We start from the raw sequence: 12,926 nt of genomic DNA, 5'->3' as shown, positions 1-12,926 counted from the left end.
CTGTTCCTGATCAGAATAAAAAACGCTCACGCTAATACACAAGCACCCGTGTCTCGCCAAAGCTGACAAATAAACAGACGGACAAGCCGCACTGCACGTGTGAACAGGGGAATGAGCGAGCGAGCGGGGATAGGGCGCCTCCTGTGCTTAAAAGCTTACAGCACCTGGTATTCCCAGGCGGTCTCCCATCCAAGTACTAACCAGGCCCATCCCTGTTTAGCTTCCGAGATCAGACGAGATCAGGCGTGCTCAAGGGGGTGTGGCCGTAAGCGAGAGCAAGGCTCGCTGGCACCCTTCTTATTGAGAGGACAGCTCCGTCACCTCTTTTACGACGCTGCTTTTTTTCCCTTGCGTTTTTCTCTTCTTCCCACGTTCTCTCTCTTCACTGCCTTCGTCCCCGCTCTATTTCACTTCAGCCTTTCACTCTTGCTTCCTTCCAATGAGGACGGAGCTGCGGGAGAAAGGGCGCTATAGAGGATCGCTGTGGAGAGCTGCTGCTGTGCTTTGACATCTGAGCTCTGTGGAAAACGATCTCAATACAATTCTGAAAAACGCGACTCTCCGAACGCCAGCCGAACAAGTCTCCACAGCCGAAGCGCTGTGTCTCTTTTCAGCTGGCGATAAACCTTTCCTCGATCCTTTGCGGACTTGTAAAACTGTTCCTGATCAGAATAAAAAACGCTCACGCTAATACACAAGCACCCGTGTCTCGCCAAAGCTGACAAATAAAGAGACGGACAAGCCGCACTGCACGTGTGAACAGGGGAATGAGCGAGCGAGCGGGGATAGGGCGCCTCCTGCGCTTAAAAGCTTACAGCACCTGGTATTCCCAGGCGGTCTCCCATCCAAGTACTAACCAGGCCCATCCCTGTTTAGCTTCCGAGATCAGACGAGATCAGGCGTGCTCAAGGGGGTGTGGCCGTAAGCAAGAGCAAGGCTCGCTGGCACCCTTCTTATTGAGAGGACAGCTCCGTCACCTCTTTTACGACGCTGCTCTTTTTCCCTTGCGTTTTTCTCTTCTTCCCACGTTCTCTCTCTTCACTGCCTTCGTCCCCGCTCTATTTCACTTCAGCCTTTCACTCTTGCTTCCTTCCAATGAGGACGGAGCTGCGGGAGAAAGGGCGCTATAGAGGATCGCTGTGGAGAGCTGCTGCTGTGCTTTGACATCTGAGCTCTGAGGAAACCGATCTCAATACAATTCTGAAAAACGCGACTCTCCGAACGCCAGCCGAACAAGTCTCCCCAGCCGAAGCGCTGTGTCTTTTTTCAGCTGGCGATAAACCTTTCCTCGATCATTTGCGGACTTGTTAAACTGTTCCTGATCAGAATAAAAAACGCTCACGCTAATACACAAGCACCCGTGTCTCGCCAAAGCTGACAAATAAACAGACGGACAAGCCGCACTGCACGTGTGAACAGGGGAATGAGCCAGCGAGCGGGGATAGGGCGCTTCCTGCGCTTAAAAGCTTACAGCACCTGGTATTCCCAGGCGGTCTCCCATCCAAGTACTAACCAGGCCCATCCCTGTTTAGCTTCCGAGATCAGACGAGATCAGGCGTGCTCAAGGGGGTGTGGCCGTAAGCGAGCGCAAGGCTCGCTGGCACCCTTCTTATTGAGAGGACATCTCCGTCACCTCTTTTACGACGCTGCTTTTTTTCCCTTGCGTTTTTCTCTTCTTCCCACGTTCTCTCTCTTCACTGCCTTCGTCCCCGCTCTATTTCACTTCAGCCTTTCACTCTTGCTTCCTTCCAATGAGGACGGAGCTGCGGGAGAAAGGGCGCTATAGAGGATCGCTGTGGAGAGCTGCTGCTGTGCTTTGACATCTGAGCTCTGTGGAAAACGATCTCAATACAATTCTGAAAAACGCGACTCTACGAACGCCAGCCGAACAAGTCTCCACAGCCGAAGCGCTGTGTCTCTTTTCAGCTGGCGATAAACCTTTCCTCGATTCTTTGCGGACTTGTAAAACTGTTCCTGATCAGAATAAAAAACGCTCACGCTAATACACAAGCACCCGTGTCTCGCCAAAGCTGACAAATAAACAGACGGACAAGCCGCACTGCATGTGTGAACAGGGGAATGAGCCAGCGAGCGGGGATAGGGCGCTTCCTGCGCTTAAAAGCTTACAGCACCTGGTATTCCCAGGCGGTCTCCCATCCAAGTACTAACCAGGCCCATCCCTGTTTAGCTTCCGATATCAGACAAGATCAGGCGTGCTCAAGGGGGTGTGGCCGTAAGCAAGAGCAAGGCTCGCTGGCACCCTTCTTATTGAGAGGACAGCTCCGTCACCTCTTTTACGACGCTGCTCTTTTTCCCTTGCGTTTTTCTCTTCTTCCCACGTTCTCTCTCTTCACTGCCTTCGTCCCTGCTCTATTTCACTTCAGCCTTTCACTCTTGCTTCCTTCCAATGAGGACGGAGCTGCGGGAGAAAGGGCGCTATAGAGGATCGCTGTGGAGAGCTGCTGCTGTGCTTTGACATCTGAGCTCTGAGGAAACCGATCTCAATACAATTCTGAAAAACGCGACTCTCCGAACGCCAGCCGAACAAGTCTCCCCAGCCGAAGCGCTGTGTCTTTTTTCAGCTGGCGATAAACCTTTCCTCGATCATTTGCGGACTTGTTAAACTGTTCCTGATCAGAATAAAAAACGCTCACGCTAATACACAAGCACCCGTGTCTCGCCAAAGCTGACAAATAAACAGACGGACAAGCCGCACTGCACGTGTGAACAGGGGAATGAGCCAGCGAGCGGGGATAGGGCGCCTCCTGCGTTTAAGAGCTTACAGCACCTGGTACTCCCAGGCGGTCTCCCATCCAAGTACTAACCAGGCCCATCCCTGTTTAGCTTCCAAGATCAGACGAGATCAGGCGTGCTCAAGGGGGTGTGGCCGTAAGCGAGAGCAAGGCTCGCTGGCACCCTTCTTATTGAGAGGACAGCTCCGTCACCTCTTTTACGACGCTGCTCTTTTTCCCTTGCGTTTTTCTCTTCTTCCCACGTTCTCTCTCTTCACTGCCATCGTCCCCGCTCTATTTCACTTCAGCCTTTCACTCTTGCTTCCTTCCAATGAGGACGGAGCTGCGGGAGAAAGGGCGTTATAGAGGATCGCTGTGGAGAGCTGCTGCTGTGCTTTGACATCTGAGCTCTGTGGAAAACGATCTCAATACAATTCTGAAAAACGCGACTCTCCGAACGCCAGCCGAACAAGTCTCCACAGCCGAAGCGCTGTGTCTCTTTTCAGCTGGCGATAAACCTTTCCTCGATCCTTTGCGGACTTGTTAAACTGTTCCTGATCAGAATAAAAAACGCTCACGCTAATACACAAGCACCCGTGTCTCGCCAAAGCTGACAAATAAACAGACGGACAAGCCGCACTGCACGTGTGAACAGGGGAATGAGCGAGCGAGCGGGGATAGTGCGCCTCCTGTGCTTAAAAGCTTACAGCACCTGGTATTCCCAGGCGGTCTCCCATCCAAGTACTAACCAGGCCCATCCCTGTTTAGCTTCCGAGATCAGACGAGATCAGGCGTGCTCAAGGGGGTGTGGCCGTAAGCAAGAGCAAGGCTCGCTGGCACCCTTCTTATTGAGAGGACAGCTCCGTCACCTCTTTTACGACGCTGCTTTTTTTCCCTTGCGTTTTTCTCTTCTTCCCACGTTCTCTCTCTTCACTGCCTTCGTCCCCGCTCTATTTCACTTCAGCCTTTCACTCTTGCTTCCTTCCAATGAGGACGGAGCTGCGGGAGAAAGGGCGCTATAGAGGATCGCTGTGGAGAGCTGCTGCTGTGCTTTGACATCTGAGCTCTGTGGAAAACGATCTCAATACAATTCTGAAAAACGCGACTCTCCGAACGCCAGCCGAACAAGTCTCCACAGCCGAAGCGCTGTGTCTCTTTTCAGCTGGCGATAAACCTTTCCTCGATCCTTTGCGGACTTGTAAAACTGTTCCTGATCAGAATAAAAAACGCTCACGCTAATACACAAGCACCCGTGTCTCGCCAAAGCTGACAAATAAACAGACGGACAAGCCGCACTGCACGTGTGAACAGGGGAATGAGCGAGCGAGCGGGGATAGGGTGCCTCCTGCGCTTAAAAGCTTACAGCATCTGGTATTCCCAGGCGGTCTCCCATCCAAGTACTAACCAGGCCCATTCCTGTTTAGCTTCCTAGATCAGACGAGATCAGGCGTGCTCAAGGGGGTGTGGCCGTAAGCGAGAGCAAGGCTCGCGGGCACCCTTCTTATTGAGAGGACAGCTCCGTCACCTCTTTTACGATGCTGCTTTTTTTCCCTTGCGTTTTTCTCTTCTTCCCACGTTCTCTCTCTTCACTGCCTTCGTCCCCGCTCTATTTCACTTCAGCCTTTCACTCTTGCTTCCTTCCAATGAGGACGGAGCTGCGGGAGAAAGGGCGCTATAGAGGATCGCTGTGGAGAGCTGCTGCTGTGCTTTGACATCTGAGCTCTGTGGAAAACGATCTCAATACAATTCTGAAAAACGCGACTCTCCGAACGCCAGCCGAACAAGTCTCCACAGCCGAAGCGCTGTGTCTCTTTTCAGCTGGCGATAAACCTTTCCTCGATCCTTTGCGGACTTGTAAAACTGTTCCTGATCAGAATAAAAAACGCTCACGCTAATACACAAGCACCCGTGTCTCGCCAAAGCTGACAAATAAACAGACGGACAAGCCGCACTGCTCGTGTGAACAGGGGAGTGAGCGAGCGAGCGGGGATAGGGCGCCTCCTGCGCTTAAAAGCTTACAGCACCTGGTATTCCCAGGCGGTCTCCCATCCAAGTACTAACCAGGCCCATCCCTGTTTAGCTTCCGAGATCAGACGAGATCAGGCGTGCTCAAGGGGGTGTGGCCGTAAGCGAGAGCAAGGCTCGCTGGCACCCTTCTTATTGAGAGGACAGCTCCGTCACCTCTTTTACGACGCTGCTTTTTTTCTCTTGCGTTTTTCTCATCTTCCCACGTTCTCTCTCTTCACTGCCTTCGTCCCCGCTCTATTTCACTTCAGCCTTTCACTCTTGCTTCCTTCCAATGAGGACGGAGCTGCGGGAGAAAGGGCGCTATAGAGGATCGCTGTGGAGAGCTGCTGCTGTGCTTTGACATCTGAGCTCTGTGGAAAACGATCTCAATACAATTCTGAAAAACGCGACTCTCCGAACGCCAGCCGAACAAGTCTCCACAGCCGAAGCGCTGTGTCTCTTTTCAGCTGGCGATAAACCTTTCCTCGATCCTTTGCGGACTTGTTAAACTGTTCATGATCAGAATAAAAAACGCTCACGCTAATACACAAGCACCCGTGTCTTGCCAAAGCTGACAAATAAACAGACGGACAAGCCGCACTGCACGTGTGAACAGGGGAATGAGCGAGCGAGCGGGGATAGGGCGCCTCCTGCGCTTAAAAGCTTACAGCACCTGGTATTCCCAGGTGGTCTCCCCTCCACGTACTAACCAGGCCCATCCCTGTTTAGCTTCCGAGATCAGACGAGATCAGGCGTGCTCAAGGGGGTGTGGCCGTAAGCGAGAGCAAGGCTCGCTGGCACCCTTCTTATTGAGAGGACAGCTCCGTCACCTCTTTTACGACGCTGCTCTTTTTCCCTTGCGTTTTTCTCTTCTTCCCACGTTCTCTCTCTTCACTGCCTTCGTCCCCGCTCTATTTCACTTCAGCCTTTCACTCTTGCTTCCTTCCAATGAGGACGGAGCTGCGGGAGAAAGGGCGCTATAGAGGATCGCTGTGGAGAGCTGCTGCTGTGCTTTGACATCTGAGCTCTGTGGAAAACGATCTCAATACAATTCTGAAAAACGCGACTCTCCGAACGCCAGCCGAACAAGTCTCCACAGCCGAAGCGCTGTGTCTCTTTTCAGCTGGCGATAAACCTTTCCTCGATCCTTTGCGGACTTGTAAAACTGTTCCTGATCAGAATAAAAAACGCTCACGCTAATACACAAGCACCCGTGTCTCGCCAAAGCTGACAAATAAAGAGACGGACAAGCCGCACTGCACGTGTGAACAGGGGAATGAGCGAGCGAGCGGGGATAGGGCGCCTCCTGCGCTTAAAAGCTTACAGCACCTGCTATTCCCAGGCGGTCTCCCATCCAAGTACTAACCAGGCCCATCCCTGTTTAGCTTCCGAGATCAGACGACATCAGGCGTGCTCAAGGGGGTGTGGCCGTAAGCGAGAGCAAGGCTCGCTGGCACCCTTCTTATTGAGAGGACAGCTCCGTCACCTCTTTTACGACGCTGCTTTTTTTCCCTTGCGTTTTTCTCTTCTTCCCACGTTCTCTCTCTTCACTGCCTTCGTCCCCGCTCTATTTCACTTCAGCCTTTCACTCTTGCTTCCTTCCAATGAGGACGGAGCTGCGGGAGAAAGGGCGCTATAGAGGATCGCTGTGGAGAGCTGCTGCTGTGCTTTGACATCTGAGCTCTGTGGAAAACGATCTCAATACAATTCTGAAAAACGCGACTCTACGAACGCCAGCCGAACAAGTCTCCACAGCCGAAGCGCTGTGTCTCTTTTCAGCTGGCGATAAACCTTTCCTCGATTCTTTGCGGACTTGTAAAACTGTTCCTGATCAGAATAAAAAACGCTCACGCTAATACACAAGCACCCGTGTCTCGCCAAAGCTGACAAATAAACAGACGGACAAGCCGCACTGCACGTGTGAACAGGGGAATGAGCCAGCGAGCGGGGATAGGGCGCTTCCTGCGCTTAAAAGCTTACAGCACCTGGTATTCCCAGGCGGTCTCCCATCCAAGTACTAACCAGGCCCATCCCTGTTTAGCTTCCGAGATCAGACGAGATCAGGCGTGCTCAAGGGGGTGTGGCCGTAAGCAAGAACAAGGCTCGCTGGCACCCTTCTTATTGAGAGGACAGCTCCGTCACCTCTTTTACGACGCTGCTCTTTTTCCCTTGCGTTTTTCTCTTCTTCCCACGTTCTCTCTCTTCACTGCCTTCGTCCCCGCTCTATTTCACTTCAGCCTTTCACTCTTGCTTCCTTCCAATGAGGACGGAGCTGCGGGAGAAAGGGCGCTATAGAGGATCGCTGTGGAGAGCTGCTGCTGTGCTTTGACATCTGAGCTCTGAGGAAACCGATCTCAATACAATTCTGAAAAACGCGACTCTCCGAACGCCAGCCGAACAAGTCTCCCCAGCCGAAGCGCTGTGTCTTTTTTCAGCTGGCGATAAACCTTTCCTCGATCATTTGCGGACTTGTTAAACTGTTCCTGATCAGAATAAAAAACGCTCACGCTAATACACAAGCACCCGTGTCTCGCCAATGCTGACAAATAAACAGACGGACAAGCCGCACTGCACGTGTGAACAGGGGAATGAGCCAGCGAGCGGGGATAGGGCGCCTCCTGCGTTTAAGAGCTTACAGCACCTGGTACTCCCAGGCGGTCTCCCATCCAAGTACTAACCAGGCCCATCCCTGTTTAGCTTCCAAGATCAGACGAGATCAGGCGTGCTCAAGGGGGTGTGGCCGTAAGCGAGAGCAAGGCTCGCTGGCACCCTTCTTATTGAGAGGACAGCTCCGTCACCTCTTTTACGACGCTGCTCTTTTTCCCTTGCGTTTTTCTCTTCTTCCCACGTTCTCTCTCTTCACTGCCATCGTCCCCGCTCTATTTCACTTCAGCCTTTCACTCTTGCTTCCTTCCAATGAGGACGGAGCTGCGGGAGAAAGGGCGCTATAGAGGATCGCTGTGGAGAGCTGCTGCTGTGCTTTGACATCTGAGCTCTGTGGAAAACGATCTCAATACAATTCTGAAAAACGCGACTCTCCGAACGCCAGCCGAACAAGTCTCCACAGCCGAAGCGCTGTGTCTCTTTTCAGCTGGCGATAAACCTTTCCTCGATCCTTTGCGGACTTGTTAAACTGTTCCTGATCAGAATAAAAAACGCTCACGCTAATACACAAGCACCCGTGTCTCGCCAAAGCTGACAAATAAACAGACGGACAAGCCGCACTGCACGTGTGAACAGGGGAATGAGCGAGCGAGCGGGGATAGGGCGCCTCCTGTGCTTAAAAGCTTACAGCACCTGGTATTCCCAGGCGGTCTCCCATCCAAGTACTAACCAGGCCCATCCCTGTTTAGCTTCCGAGATCAGACGAGATCAGGCGTGCTCAAGGGGGTGTGGCCGTAAGCGAGAGCAAGGCTCGCTGGCACCCTTCTTATTGAGAGGACAGCTCCGTCACCTCTTTTACGACGCTGCTTTTTTTCCCTTGCGTTTTTCTCTTCTTCCCACGTTCTCTCTCTTCACTGCCTTCGTCCCCGCTCTATTTCACTTCAGCCTTTCACTCTTGCTTCCTTCCAATGAGGACGGAGCTGCGGGAGAAAGGGCGCTATAGAAAATCGCTGTGGAGAGCTGCTGCTGTGCTTTGACATCTGAGCTCTGTGGAAAACGATCTCAATACAATTCTGAAAAACGCGACTCTCCGAACGCCAGCCGAACAAGTCTCCACAGCTGAAGCGCTGTGTCTCTTTTCAGCTGGCGATAAACCTTTCCTCGATCCTTTGCGGACTTGTAAAACTGTTCCTGATCAGAATAAAAAACGCTCACGCTAATACACAAGCACCCGTGTCTCGCCAAAGCTGACAAATAAACAGACGGACAAGCCGCACTGCACGTGTGAACAGGGGAATGAGCGAGCGAGCGGGGATAGGGCGCCTCCTGCGCTTAAAAGCTTACAGCACCTGGTATTCCCAGGCGGTCTCCCATCCAAGTACTAACCAGGCCCATCCCTGTTTAGCTTCCGAGATCAGACGAGATCAGGCGTGCTCAAGGGGGTGTGGCCATAAGCAAGAGCAAGGCTCGCTGGCACCCTTCTTATTGAGAGGACAGCTCCGTCACCTCTTTTACGACGCTGCTTTTTTTCCCTTGCGTTTTTCTCTTCTTCCCACGTTCTCTCTCTTCACTGCCTTCGTCCCCGCTCTATTTCACTTCAGCCTTTCACTCTTGCTTCCTTCCAATGAGGACGGAGCTGCGGGAGAAAGGGCGCTATAGAGGATCGCTGTGGAGAGCTGCTGCTGTGCTTTGACATCTGAGCTCTGTGGAAAACGATCTCAATACAATTCTGAAAAACGCGACTCTCCGAACGCCAGCCGAACAAGTCTCCACAGCCGAAGCGCTGTGTCTCTTTTCAGCTGGCGATAAACCTTTCCTCGATCCTTTGCGGACTTGTAAAACTGTTCCTGATCAGAATAAAAAACGCTCACGCTAATACACAAGCACCCGTGTCTCGCCAAAGCTGACAAATAAACAGACGGACAAGCCGCACTGCACGTGTGAACAGGGGAATGAGCGAGCGAGCGGGGATAGGGCGCCTCCTGCGCTTAAAAGCTTACAGCACCTGGTATTCCCAGGCGGTCTCCCATCCAAGTACTAACCAGGCCCATCCCTGTTTAGCTTCCGAGATCAGACGAGATCAGGCGTGCTCAAGGGGGTGTGGCCGCAAGTAAGAGCAAGACTCGCTGGCACCCTTCTTATTGAGAGGACAGCTCCGTCACCTCTTTTACGACGCTGCTCTTTTTCCCTTGCGTTTTTATCTTCTTCCCACGTTCTCTCTCTTCACTGCCTTCGTCCCCGCTCTATTTCACTTCAGCCTTTCACTCTTGCTTCCTTCCAATGAGGACGGAGCTGCGGGAGAAAGGGCGCTATAGAGGATCGCTGTGGAGAGCTGCTGCTGTGCTTTGACATCTGAGCTCTGTGGAAAACGATCTCAATACAATTCTGAAAAACGCGACTCTCCGAACGCCAGCCGAACAAGTCTCCACAGCCGAAGCGCTGTGTCTCTTTTCAGCTGGCGATAAACCTTTCCTCGATCCTTTGCGGACTTGTAAAACTGTTCCTGATCAGAATTAAAAAACGCTCACGCTAATACACAAGCACCCGTGTCTCGCCAAAGCTGACAAATAAACAGACGGACAAGCCGCACTGCACGTGTGAACAGGGGAATGAGCGAGCGAGCGGGGATAGGGCGCCTCCTGCGCTTAAAAGCTTACAGCACCTGGTATTCCCAGGCGGTCTCCCATCCAAGTACTAACCAGGCCCATCCCTGTTTAGCTTCCGAGATCAGACGAGATCAGGCGTGCTCAAGGGGGTGTGACCATAAGCGAGAGCAAGGCTCGCTGGCACCCTTCTTATTGAGAGGACAGCTCCGTCACCTCTTTTACGACGCTGCTTTTTTTCCCTTGCGTTTTTCTCTTCTTCCCACGTTCTCTCTCTTCACTGCCTTCGTCCCCGCTCTATTTCACTTCAGCCTTTCACTTTTGCTTCCTTCCAATGAGGACGGAGCTGCGGGAGAAAGGGCGCTATAGAGGATCGCTGTGGAGAGCTGCTGCTGTGCTTTGACATCTGAGCTCTGTGGAAAACGATCTCAATACAATTCTGAAAAACGCGACTCTCCGAACGCCAGCCGAACAAGTCTCCACAGCCGAAGCGCTGTGTCTCTTTTCAGCTGGCGATAAACCTTTCCTCGATCCTTTGCGGACTTGTAAAACTGTTCCTGATCAGAATAAAAAACGCTCACGCTAATACACAAGCACCCGTGTCTCGCCAAAGCTGACAAATAAAGAGACGGACAAGCCGCACTGCACGTGTGAACAGGGGAATGAGCGAGCGAGCGGGGATAGGGCGCCTCCTGCGCTTAAAAGCTTACAGCACCTGGTACTCCCAGGCGGTCTCCATCCAAGTACTAACCAGGCCCATCCCTGTTCAGCTTCCGAGATCAGACGAGATCAGGCGTGCTCAAGGGGGTGTGGCCGTAAGCGAGAGCAAGGCTCGCTGGCACCCTTCTTATTGAGAGGACAGCTCCGTCACCTCTTTTATGACGCTGCTCTTTTTCCCTTGCGTTTTTCTCTTCTTCCCACGTTCTCTCTCTTCACTGCCTTCGTCCCCGCTCTATTTCACTTCAGCCTTTCACTTTTGCTTCCTTCCAATGAGGACGGAGCTGCGGGAGAAAGGGCGCTATAGAGGATCGCTGTGGAGAGCTGCTGCTGTGTTTTGACATCTGAGCTCTGTGGAAAACGATCTCAAAACAATTCTGAAAAACGCGACTCTCCGAACGCCAGCTGAACAAGTCTCCACAGCCGAAGCGCTGTGTCTCTTTTCAGCTGGCGATAAACCTTTCCTCGATCCTTTGCGGACTTGTAAAACTGTTCCTGATCAGAATAAAAAACGCTCACGCTAATACACAAGCACCCGTGTCTCGCCAAAGCTGACAAATAAACAGACGGACAAGCCGCACTGCACGTGTGAACAGGGGAATGAGCGAGCGAGCGGGGATAGGGCGCCTCCTGCGCTTAAAAGCTTACAGCACCTGGTATTCCCAGGCGGTCTCCCATCCAAGTACTAACCAGGCCCATCCCTGTTTAGCTTCCGAAATCAGACGAGATCAGGTGTGCTCAAGGGGGTGTGGCCGTAAGCGAGAGCAAGGCTCGCTGGCACCCTTCTTATTGAGAGGACAGCTCCGTCACCTCTTTTACGACGCTGCTTTTTTTCCCTTGCGTTTTTCTCTTCTTCCCACGTTCTCTCTCTTCACTGCCTTCGTCCCCGCTCTATTTCACTTCAGCCTTTCACTCTTGCTTCCTTCCAATGAGGACGGAGCTGCGGGAGAAAGGGCGCTATAGAGGATCGCTGTGGAGAGCTGCTGCTGTGCTTTGATATCTGAGCTCTGTGGAAAACGATCTCAATACAATTCTGAAAAACGCGACTCTCCGAACGCCAGCCGAACAAGTCTCCACAGCCGAAGCGCTGTGTCTCTTTTCAGCTGGCGATAAACCTTTCCTCGATCCTTTGCGGACTTGTAAAACTGTTCCTGATCAGAATAAAAAACGCTCACGCTAATACACAAGCACCCGTGTCTCGCCAAAGCTGACAAATAAACAGACGGACAAGCCGCACTGCACGTGTGAACAGGGGAATGAGCGAGCGAGCGGGGATAGGGCGCCTCCTGCGCTTAAAAGCTTGCAGCACCTGGTATTCCCAGGCGGTCTCCCATCCAAGTACTAACCAGGCCCATCCCTGTTTAGCTTCCGAAATCAGACGAGATCAGGCGTGCTCAAGGGGGTGTGGCCGTAAGCGAGAGCAAGGCTCGCTGGCACCCTTCTTATTGAGAGGACAGCTCCGTCACCTCTTTTACGACGCTGCTTTTTTTCCCTTGCGTTTTTCTCTTCTTCCCACGTTCTCTCTCTTCACTGCCTTCGTCCCCGCTCTATTTCACTTCAGCCTTTCACTCTTGCTTCCTTCCAATGAGGACGGAGCTGCGGGAGAAAGGGCGCTATAGAGGATCGCTGTGGAGAGCTGCTGCTGTGCTTTGACATCTGAGCTCTGTGGAAAACGATCTCAATACAATTCTGAAAAACGCGACTCTCCGAACGCCAGCCGAACAAGTCTCCACAGCCGAAGCGCTGTGTCTCTTTTCAGCTGGCGATAAACCTTTCCTCGATCCTTTGCGGACTTGTTAAACTGTTCCTGATCAGAATGAAAAACGCTCACACTAATACACAAGCACCCGTGTCTCGCCAAAGCTGACAAATAAACAGACGGACAAGCCGCACTGCACGTGTGAACAGGGGAATGAGCGAGCGAGCGGGGATAGGGCGCCTCCTGCGCTTAAAAGCTTACAGCACCTGGTATTCCCAGGCGGTCTCCCATCCAAGTACTAACCAGGCCCATCCCTGTTTAGCTTCCGAGATCAGACGAGATCAGGCATGCTCAAGGGGGTGTGGCCGTAAGCAAGAGCAAGGCTCGCTGGCACCCTTCTTATTGAGAGGACAGCTCCGTCACCTCTTTTACGACGCTGCTTTTTTTCCCTTGCGTTTTTCTCTTCTTCCCACGTTCTCTCTCTTCACTGCCTTCGTCCCCGCTCTATTTCACTTCAGCCTTTCACTCTTGCTTCCTTCCAATGAGGACGGAGCTGCGGGAGAA

General features: G+C 52.5%; 11 non-coding genes and 9 pseudogenes across 11 annotated transcripts; all 20 read right to left on the bottom strand.

The window, feature by feature from the left end:
• Positions 1–152: 152 nt before the first annotated feature.
• Positions 153–271, bottom strand: LOC148667736 (5S ribosomal RNA). Its single transcript, XR_015937448.1, has one exon. It is a non-coding gene; the product is annotated as a 5S ribosomal RNA (ribosomal RNA).
• A 537-nt stretch (positions 272–808) lies between these two features.
• On the bottom strand, positions 809–927 carry LOC148667735 (5S ribosomal RNA). Its single transcript, XR_015937447.1, has one exon. It is a non-coding gene; the product is annotated as a 5S ribosomal RNA (ribosomal RNA).
• A 537-nt stretch (positions 928–1,464) lies between these two features.
• On the bottom strand, positions 1,465–1,583 carry LOC148667734 (5S ribosomal RNA). Its single transcript, XR_015937446.1, has one exon. It is a non-coding gene; the product is annotated as a 5S ribosomal RNA (ribosomal RNA).
• A 537-nt stretch (positions 1,584–2,120) lies between these two features.
• Positions 2,121–2,239, bottom strand: LOC148667733 (5S ribosomal RNA; annotated as a pseudogene).
• Positions 2,240–2,776: 537 nt separating this feature from the next.
• LOC148667732 (5S ribosomal RNA) lies at positions 2,777–2,895 on the bottom strand (annotated as a pseudogene).
• Positions 2,896–3,432: 537 nt separating this feature from the next.
• On the bottom strand, positions 3,433–3,551 carry LOC148667731 (5S ribosomal RNA). The gene has a single exon (XR_015937445.1). It is a non-coding gene; the product is annotated as a 5S ribosomal RNA (ribosomal RNA).
• Positions 3,552–4,088: 537 nt separating this feature from the next.
• Positions 4,089–4,207, bottom strand: LOC148667730 (5S ribosomal RNA; annotated as a pseudogene).
• A 537-nt stretch (positions 4,208–4,744) lies between these two features.
• LOC148667729 (5S ribosomal RNA) lies at positions 4,745–4,863 on the bottom strand. The gene has a single exon (XR_015937444.1). It is a non-coding gene; the product is annotated as a 5S ribosomal RNA (ribosomal RNA).
• A 537-nt stretch (positions 4,864–5,400) lies between these two features.
• On the bottom strand, positions 5,401–5,519 carry LOC148667728 (5S ribosomal RNA; annotated as a pseudogene).
• Positions 5,520–6,056: 537 nt separating this feature from the next.
• Positions 6,057–6,175, bottom strand: LOC148667727 (5S ribosomal RNA; annotated as a pseudogene).
• Positions 6,176–6,712: 537 nt separating this feature from the next.
• Positions 6,713–6,831, bottom strand: LOC148667726 (5S ribosomal RNA). Its single transcript, XR_015937442.1, has one exon. It is a non-coding gene; the product is annotated as a 5S ribosomal RNA (ribosomal RNA).
• Positions 6,832–7,368: 537 nt separating this feature from the next.
• On the bottom strand, positions 7,369–7,487 carry LOC148667725 (5S ribosomal RNA; annotated as a pseudogene).
• Positions 7,488–8,024: 537 nt separating this feature from the next.
• Positions 8,025–8,143, bottom strand: LOC148667724 (5S ribosomal RNA). Its single transcript, XR_015937441.1, has one exon. It is a non-coding gene; the product is annotated as a 5S ribosomal RNA (ribosomal RNA).
• A 537-nt stretch (positions 8,144–8,680) lies between these two features.
• LOC148667723 (5S ribosomal RNA) lies at positions 8,681–8,799 on the bottom strand. Its single transcript, XR_015938209.1, has one exon. It is a non-coding gene; the product is annotated as a 5S ribosomal RNA (ribosomal RNA).
• A 537-nt stretch (positions 8,800–9,336) lies between these two features.
• Positions 9,337–9,455, bottom strand: LOC148667722 (5S ribosomal RNA; annotated as a pseudogene).
• Positions 9,456–9,993: 538 nt separating this feature from the next.
• On the bottom strand, positions 9,994–10,112 carry LOC148667721 (5S ribosomal RNA). The gene has a single exon (XR_015938573.1). It is a non-coding gene; the product is annotated as a 5S ribosomal RNA (ribosomal RNA).
• A 537-nt stretch (positions 10,113–10,649) lies between these two features.
• On the bottom strand, positions 10,650–10,767 carry LOC148667720 (5S ribosomal RNA; annotated as a pseudogene).
• A 537-nt stretch (positions 10,768–11,304) lies between these two features.
• On the bottom strand, positions 11,305–11,423 carry LOC148667719 (5S ribosomal RNA). The gene has a single exon (XR_015938393.1). It is a non-coding gene; the product is annotated as a 5S ribosomal RNA (ribosomal RNA).
• Positions 11,424–11,960: 537 nt separating this feature from the next.
• On the bottom strand, positions 11,961–12,079 carry LOC148667718 (5S ribosomal RNA; annotated as a pseudogene).
• Positions 12,080–12,616: 537 nt separating this feature from the next.
• Positions 12,617–12,735, bottom strand: LOC148667717 (5S ribosomal RNA). The gene has a single exon (XR_015938519.1). It is a non-coding gene; the product is annotated as a 5S ribosomal RNA (ribosomal RNA).
• Between the last annotated feature and the right edge of the window lie 191 nt (positions 12,736–12,926).

This window comes from Lepisosteus platostomus, chromosome 5, assembly GCF_059453375.1.
Source record: "Lepisosteus platostomus isolate fLepPlt1 chromosome 5, fLepPlt1.hap1, whole genome shotgun sequence".
Taxonomy (NCBI): domain Eukaryota; kingdom Metazoa; phylum Chordata; class Actinopteri; order Semionotiformes; family Lepisosteidae; genus Lepisosteus; species Lepisosteus platostomus.
Note: the sequence above shows the minus strand (reverse complement) of the source record. Positions and strands in the feature narration are given on the sequence as shown.